The following is a 7064-nucleotide window of genomic DNA, read 5'->3' on the forward strand; positions in this document are numbered from 1 at the left end:
TTATTTTCCCAGCTGTAAAATGGAGATAATAATGCTTGTCAGTAAGTGTTATTGTAGTGATAAGGGGAAATTATGAATATAAAATATTTAATGCTATACCTTGCACATAGTAAGCCCTCAAGAAATATGAACTCCTTGTCTTCTTATAACTTATTCTCCTCCAGCCCCTTTGCTACCCTGCCATGTGACTTTAACATAAATCTGATATGTCACTTCCCTAATGAAAATCATTTGGTGGTTTCGGTTTGACCACATGTTCAAATTCAAACTCCATTAATTTAGGACATACAACTCTTCACAGGTTGACTCTCTACTCATACCTTTACTCATGCTTCAAATTCATGAGCTACTCGAAGACACAAAGGGAATTTATCTTATCCATCTTTAAATCTCTAGGGTCTAACAACAGTGTTAGGTTCAAAATAAAGATTGTCAACAGATGATAATCTTTTAGAGAGCGCAGACACTGGTCTGGTTTGTCAAAGCTGGTCCACACTTATGTTAACACTTCAACATTCTCCACAAATTTCTTAAGTTTAGCAACTTGTGATGAAATATGCCACATAAGGCTTTCACTTAAGAACTTCATATGGGCCTAGTAGTTCTAATAATGACCTTATTTCTGACATGTCAGAATATTTCTCTGCATTGAATGTTAATTCATTTTCTGTAGGTAATTTCACAAAGGCTTTAATTGCAGGGAAATAAGCTATATGATCATAGTTGACTTATCTTAACAAAGTTTCCAAATACCAACTTCCATATAGACTCATAATGATTAGTTTTCCATAACTGCCTAAATGTTGTGTTTGTTGAAGAAGAACATCATTGAATACTCTTATAATATCCATCTACATGTAGTTTTACATTGGCTGGAGTATGGTCATGTGTGCTCTTACACCTGTTAGAATCTGATGGCTTTGCATTCTGTGTGTGGCTCAATTATACATAATCATCCCAACAATTAACTTAGTAAAGAGGATTTCCAGATGGGAAGTCAAATATTCTCATGGAGTAAAGGTATGTTTCCATAGCACCATGTTTGAGACACAATTTAAAACTCAGAAAGTGCAGTGTGTAATTTATCAAGTTTAGTCACAACCAGCCTGTTTTTCTTCGTGTTCTTAATGCCTGGTTTCCCCCTTTCAGGTTACCCTTTCTTACTAGTCTGTTTTGTTTTGTTGATTTCTTATTCACTGCTTGATTGGTGGTTTTGGCATAATACTTGGGCGGCAACTGGTCACTAAGAGTACACTGTTCTGTGCAAATATCTGTGATGATATTTCAAGCTTGTTTTGCCATTTCATCTAGAAATATATTACATAAGGGAAGACTACATTCTCCAATATGATGTAACTCTGCTGCACACAGTTCATGAATGCAACTGATAAAATGAGTGCAATGTAGTGAAAATGCAGTTCAGCATCTTGACTGAGAAAGTAACTCCAAACACTGTTAGAGCATCTTCTCAAGAGCATGACTATAAAAACAAAATATGTAGAGCTTTGATGTTTTAAGCAACATTTCCACCAAAGAATCTATTTTTGGTATGAAAACATTATTGGATTCATCATGTTTCCAAGTGCTCTGTGATCTGAAAGGCCAAGCGAAGCCTTAGAGACACTAGTATATGCCTGTAACCTAAACCGATCTAATCTCATTCCTCTGAAATCAAATACTTCTCCATCTTTGACTTATTTTACATTTACAAAGGTCATAGTGTTAACAACAGAGGACATGATGCTTGAGTCATCTTCCCGGCAAACGGAAAGGTTCTGCATGAGTTCAGTGAGGACAACGGCATCAAACCCAGAAAGGTACTGCATGTAATACTTTTGCATTACAGGTCCATATTTTAAAACATTTCCCAAACTAAATACCATAAAATTGCACAACATTAAAAATAGTAAAAGACTGCTTAGTATTAGAAGCAGATCATTTCCTGAAATTCTAAAACCAGCAGCATATGTTATTGCTTGTATAAAGCCTAGTGATATTTTTAGACTAAATTTCATGGTGCCCTGTTGACATTAGCACAACCATTGTACTCTGCTGTATAATAAACAATCTTAGAGATTTATCAACTATTAATATAAATGTTAGTCCTTAACCACTTTTTATATGTTTTAAATTTTGAAAATTCAAGTGTACCTGCCATAACATAAAAATAAACATTAGACTGTATCACAAAAAAAGATACTTTTGAAATACAGAATACATTCATTTTCATTCAAATACATGTCTAACTTTTAAATGAAATCCACTTCCTAACTATAAACTAGTTGATATTTGGAAATTCCTTGAGTGGATTTTGATGGAAGATACAGGTTGCTGTTAAATTTTTTTTAAATGACACTCCTGTTTTGACATGTTTGTTATTTTGTGATCACAAGCATCATCGGGTTTTGATTTACTCTGAAGTTTCTTAAACTGACAGGATAATATCATGCCTTAGGAAAATTTTACCTAAGTTAATCATGAAGAGATGGATCAAAGGGAAATCAATGGCATTTAATGCAAGAGTCAAACAAAAAGCAACATAAAAAACATCTCAAATAGCTTAATTTTATGTGATAATCACGGTGGTATCACTTTGTATTTAATAAGGACATTCCTCTAAAGATGTTAAAGTTCTTTTAATGTATTACCTTGTTTTTACTCACAAAATCCTTGGGAGATAAAGGAAAATTATAACTTAGGTAAATAAAACTTGCTTTGGACCCTCGACATTTTTTGTTTTTAAATGTCAAATATTTCTGTTTTTACCATACTCATACCACTAAGCACTAATGATGAAAATTTTACAACTAAACATGTTGCTGACAGTATATATTCATGGTCACCACTGATCCCTAAACAATCTTGATTGTATCTCTGTGGTGTGCAGATCTTCTTTTCTGTCTTCCTGCATTTTCTATAAATTCATAGTTAGATCTAGAGGTTTGATCTAATTTAGATTCAGTTTTTATATTAAGATAAATATGTCTTAGATAGTGCTGTGTACCTAATACCCACTGCCACTGATGATCATTTCTCAGATTCATTATTTTATCAGGGGTTTGAAAATTTTCAATATTCTAATTACATCAACAGGAAGCTTTGTTTTAAAAATATACATATAAACATGCCATTCCCCTGCATAAACTTTTTCAATGTCCATTATTGTTGGGATAAAATCTAAATTGCTTAACATAGATTATTTCAAGTGTATCAACTGGCAGTTGTTTATCACTTCTGTCTTATATTGTGTCACTCTCTGCCTCACACTTCAGGCTTCAGACATGCTGCTGACCTTTTTGCGGTTTCTGAATGAACCTCACTCTGGACCACTTTAGGACATTCACATTTGCTGTACCCTTTGTCCAAAATTCTTTCCTCTCACTTCCAACTTCACCTGGTTAACTTCACATCATTTTTTATGCCTCCGTTTAAGTATAGCTTCTTCAGGAAGACCTTCCCAGAAGTCCAAAACTATGCTAGCTCAACCTGTTTTATATACATATGTGTGTATATATATATATACACACATACCTATTGCAACCGTAATTATTGACCTGTATTTACTACACTTTTGACACTTGTTTGGACTGTGTCCTCCACCCTCCATTTTGTTCATCACTGTATCTCCAACACCTGAAGAGTTCCCAATACATAATATGTGCTCAGTACTTGTTAAATCAGCTTATGTCACTAAGATATCAGCTTTTGTTTTTGAATTGATAATATTATGATCTTATAAAGCACTTTTTGTATGTCAGCACATTAAACACCACAACATCCCAATGAAGACAAAAGAGACTCCATTGCATGTCTTCTCTTCTGCTTCTGTGAATTAGAGTTGTAAACATAGCTACTGTGACATTCTGTCATCTTGAATTAATACGGTCTGAAATATCTACTTATTTATCTCCTGTTTTGCGTCTGAGTTTCTAACATCTAAAAGAGCCCTAAGACCAAAATCAGAAGTGTGAAAGATTTATATTGTGTAACCTAACTTAATTATATCTTTTTTATCTAAATAGGAATATACCACCCCTGTTTTCCTATTTCAGCATCAATGCCTTCAGGAAGACTTCCACGAAGAGAATTGATAATACCTTCCTCTAAGCTAACTTTGAACTTTGTTATTACTTACTTTTGATATGATGCATAGCATTTTTTATCTACGTCATTGTTAAACCTGCTAAACTGTGATCCCTATGCAGATACGTACTAAATGTTATTAATATTTCTACATATTTAATGTTTTTAAATTGTGCATTAATATTTGATAATATTCTAGCATATTTAATATTTCTACATATTAAATGCCTAACACAGTGCCTGACACATAATAGATTCTCAATTCATCATTGTTGAATCACTGACATGAAATAATGTGCCCTCTTGTCTGTAATTAATTCCCACATAATGAAAGATGGTTAGTTAAATTTGTTGTGGTGGTAGCAGAGGTGGGGTGATGTTTACCCTGAAAAGGGAGTGGAATCAGGACTCCTGGTCAAAATATAACACTAAGATAATGGGGGGGGGGGCGGGCACGGAGCAAGATGGCCGAATAGGAACAGCTCCAGTCTCCAACTCCCAGCATGAGCGACACAGAACACTGGTGAATTCTCCATTTTCAACTGAGGTACTGGGTTCATCTCACTAGGGAGTGCCGGACAATTGGTGCTGGTCAGCTGCTACAGACCGACCAGCCAGAGCTGAAGCAGGGCGAGGCATCCCTCACCTGGGAAGTGCAAGGGGGAAGGGAATCCCTTTTACTAGCCAGGGGAAATGAGACACACAACACCTGGAAAATCGGGTAACTCCAACCCCAATACTGCGCTTTAAGCAAAAGGGCACACCACGAGATTATATCCCACACCTGGCAGGGAGGGTCCCACGCCCACAGAGCCTCCCTCATTGCTAGCACAGCAGTCTGCCATCTAACCGCAAGGCAGCAGCAAGGCTGGGGGAGGGGCGCCCGCCATTGCTGAGTGGTAAACAAAGCCGCTGGGAAGCTCGAACTAGGTGGAGCTCACAGCAGCTCAAGGAAGCTTGCCTGTCTCTGTAGACTCCACCTCTGGGGACAGGGCACAGCTAAACAACAACAACAAAAAGCAGCAGAAACCTCTGCAGATGCAAACGACTCTGTCTGACAGCTTTGAAGAGAGCAGTGGATCTCCCACCATGGAGGCTGAGATCTGAGAAGGGACAGACTGCCTGCTCAAGTAGGTCCCTGACCCCTGAGTAGCCTAACTGGGAGACATCCCCCACTAGGGGCAGACTGACACCCCATACCTCACATGGTGGAGTACACCCCTGAGAGGAAGTTTCCAAAATAAGAATCAGACAGGTACACTCGCTGTTCAGCAATATTCTATCTTCTGCAGCCTCTGCTGCTGATACCCAGGCAAACAGGGTCTGGAGTGGACCTCAAGCAATCTCCAACAGACCTACAGCTGAGGGTCCTGACTGTTAGAAGGAAAATTATCAAAAAGGAAGGACACTTACACCAAAACCCCATCAGTACGTCACCATCATCAAAGACCAGAGGCAGATAAAACCACAAAGATGGGGAAAAAGCAGGGCAGAAAAGCTGGAAATTCAAAAAATAAGAGCACATCTCCCCCTGCAAAGGAGCGCAGCTCATCACCAGCAATGGATCAAAACTAGACGGAGAATGACTTTGACGAGATGAGAGAAGAAGGCTTCAGTCCATCAAACTTCTCAGAGCTAAAGGAGGAATTGCGTACCCAGCGCAAAGAAACTAAAAATCTTGAAAAAAGAGTGGAAGAATTGATAGCTAGAGTAATTAATGCAGAAAAGGTCATAAATGAAATGACAGAAATGAAAACCATGACATGAGAAATACGTGACAAATGCACAAGCTTCAGTAACCAACTCAATCAACTGGAAGAAAGAGTATCAGCGATGGAGGATCAAATGAATGAAATGAAGCGAGAAGAGAAACCAAAAGAAAAAAGAAGAAAAAGAAATGAACAAATCCTGCAAGAAGTATGGGATTATGTAAAAAGACCAAATCTACGTCTGATTGGGGTGCCTGAAAGTGAGGGGGAAAATGGAACCAAGTTGGAAAACACTCTACAGGATATCATCCAAGAGAACTTCCCCAACCTAGTAGGGCAGGCCAACATTCAAATTCAGGAAATACAGAGAATGCCACAAAGATACTCCTCGAGAAGAGCAACTCCAAGACACATAATTGCCAGATTCACCAAAGTTGAAATGAAGGAAAAAATCTTAAGGGCAGCCAGAGAGAAAGGTTGGCTTACCCACAAAGGGAAGCCCATCAGACTAACAGCAGATCTCTCGGCAGAAACTCTACAAGCCAGAAGAGACTGGGGGCCAATATTCAACGTTCTTAAAGAAAAGAATTTTAAAACCAGAATTTCATATCCAGCCAAACTAAGTTTCATAAGTGAAGGAGAAATAAAATCCTTTACAGATAAGCAAATGCTTAGAGATTTTGTCACCACCAGGCCTGCCTTACAAGAGACCCTGAAGGAAGCACTAAACATGGAAAGGAACAATCGGTACCAGCCATTGCAAAAATATGCCAAAATGTAAAGACCTTTGAGGCCAGGAAGAAACTGTATCAACTAACGAGCAAAATAACCAGTTAATATCATAATGGCAGGATCAAGTTTACACATAACAATATTAACCTTAAATGTAAATGGACTAAATGCTCCAATTAAAAGACACAGACTGGCAAACTGGATAAAGAATCAAGACCCATCAGTCTGCTGTATTCAGCAGACCCATCTCACATGCAGAGACACACATAGGCTCAAAATAAAGGGATGGAGGAAGATCTACCAAGCAAATGGAGAACAAAAAAAAGCAGGGTTGCAATCCTAGTCTCTGATAAAACAGACTTTAAACCATCAAAGATCAAAAGAGACAAAGAAGGCCATTACATAATGGTAAAGGGATCAATCCAACAGGAAGAGCTAACTATCCTAAATATATATGCACCCAATACAGGAGCACCCAGATTCATAAAGCAAGCCCTTAGAGACTTACAAAGAGACTTAGACTACCATACAATAATAATG

At 37.8% G+C, this 7064-nt stretch overlaps 1 pseudogene; it reads right to left on the reverse strand.

Moving 5' to 3' along the window:
- Positions 1 to 425: 425 nt before the first annotated feature.
- LOC111536536 lies at positions 426 to 1883 on the reverse strand (annotated as a pseudogene).
- Between the last annotated feature and the right edge of the window lie 5181 nt (positions 1884 to 7064).

This window comes from Piliocolobus tephrosceles, chromosome 12 (genome assembly GCF_002776525.5).
Source record: "Piliocolobus tephrosceles isolate RC106 chromosome 12, ASM277652v3, whole genome shotgun sequence".
NCBI classification, from domain to species: Eukaryota; Metazoa; Chordata; class Mammalia; order Primates; family Cercopithecidae; genus Piliocolobus; species Piliocolobus tephrosceles.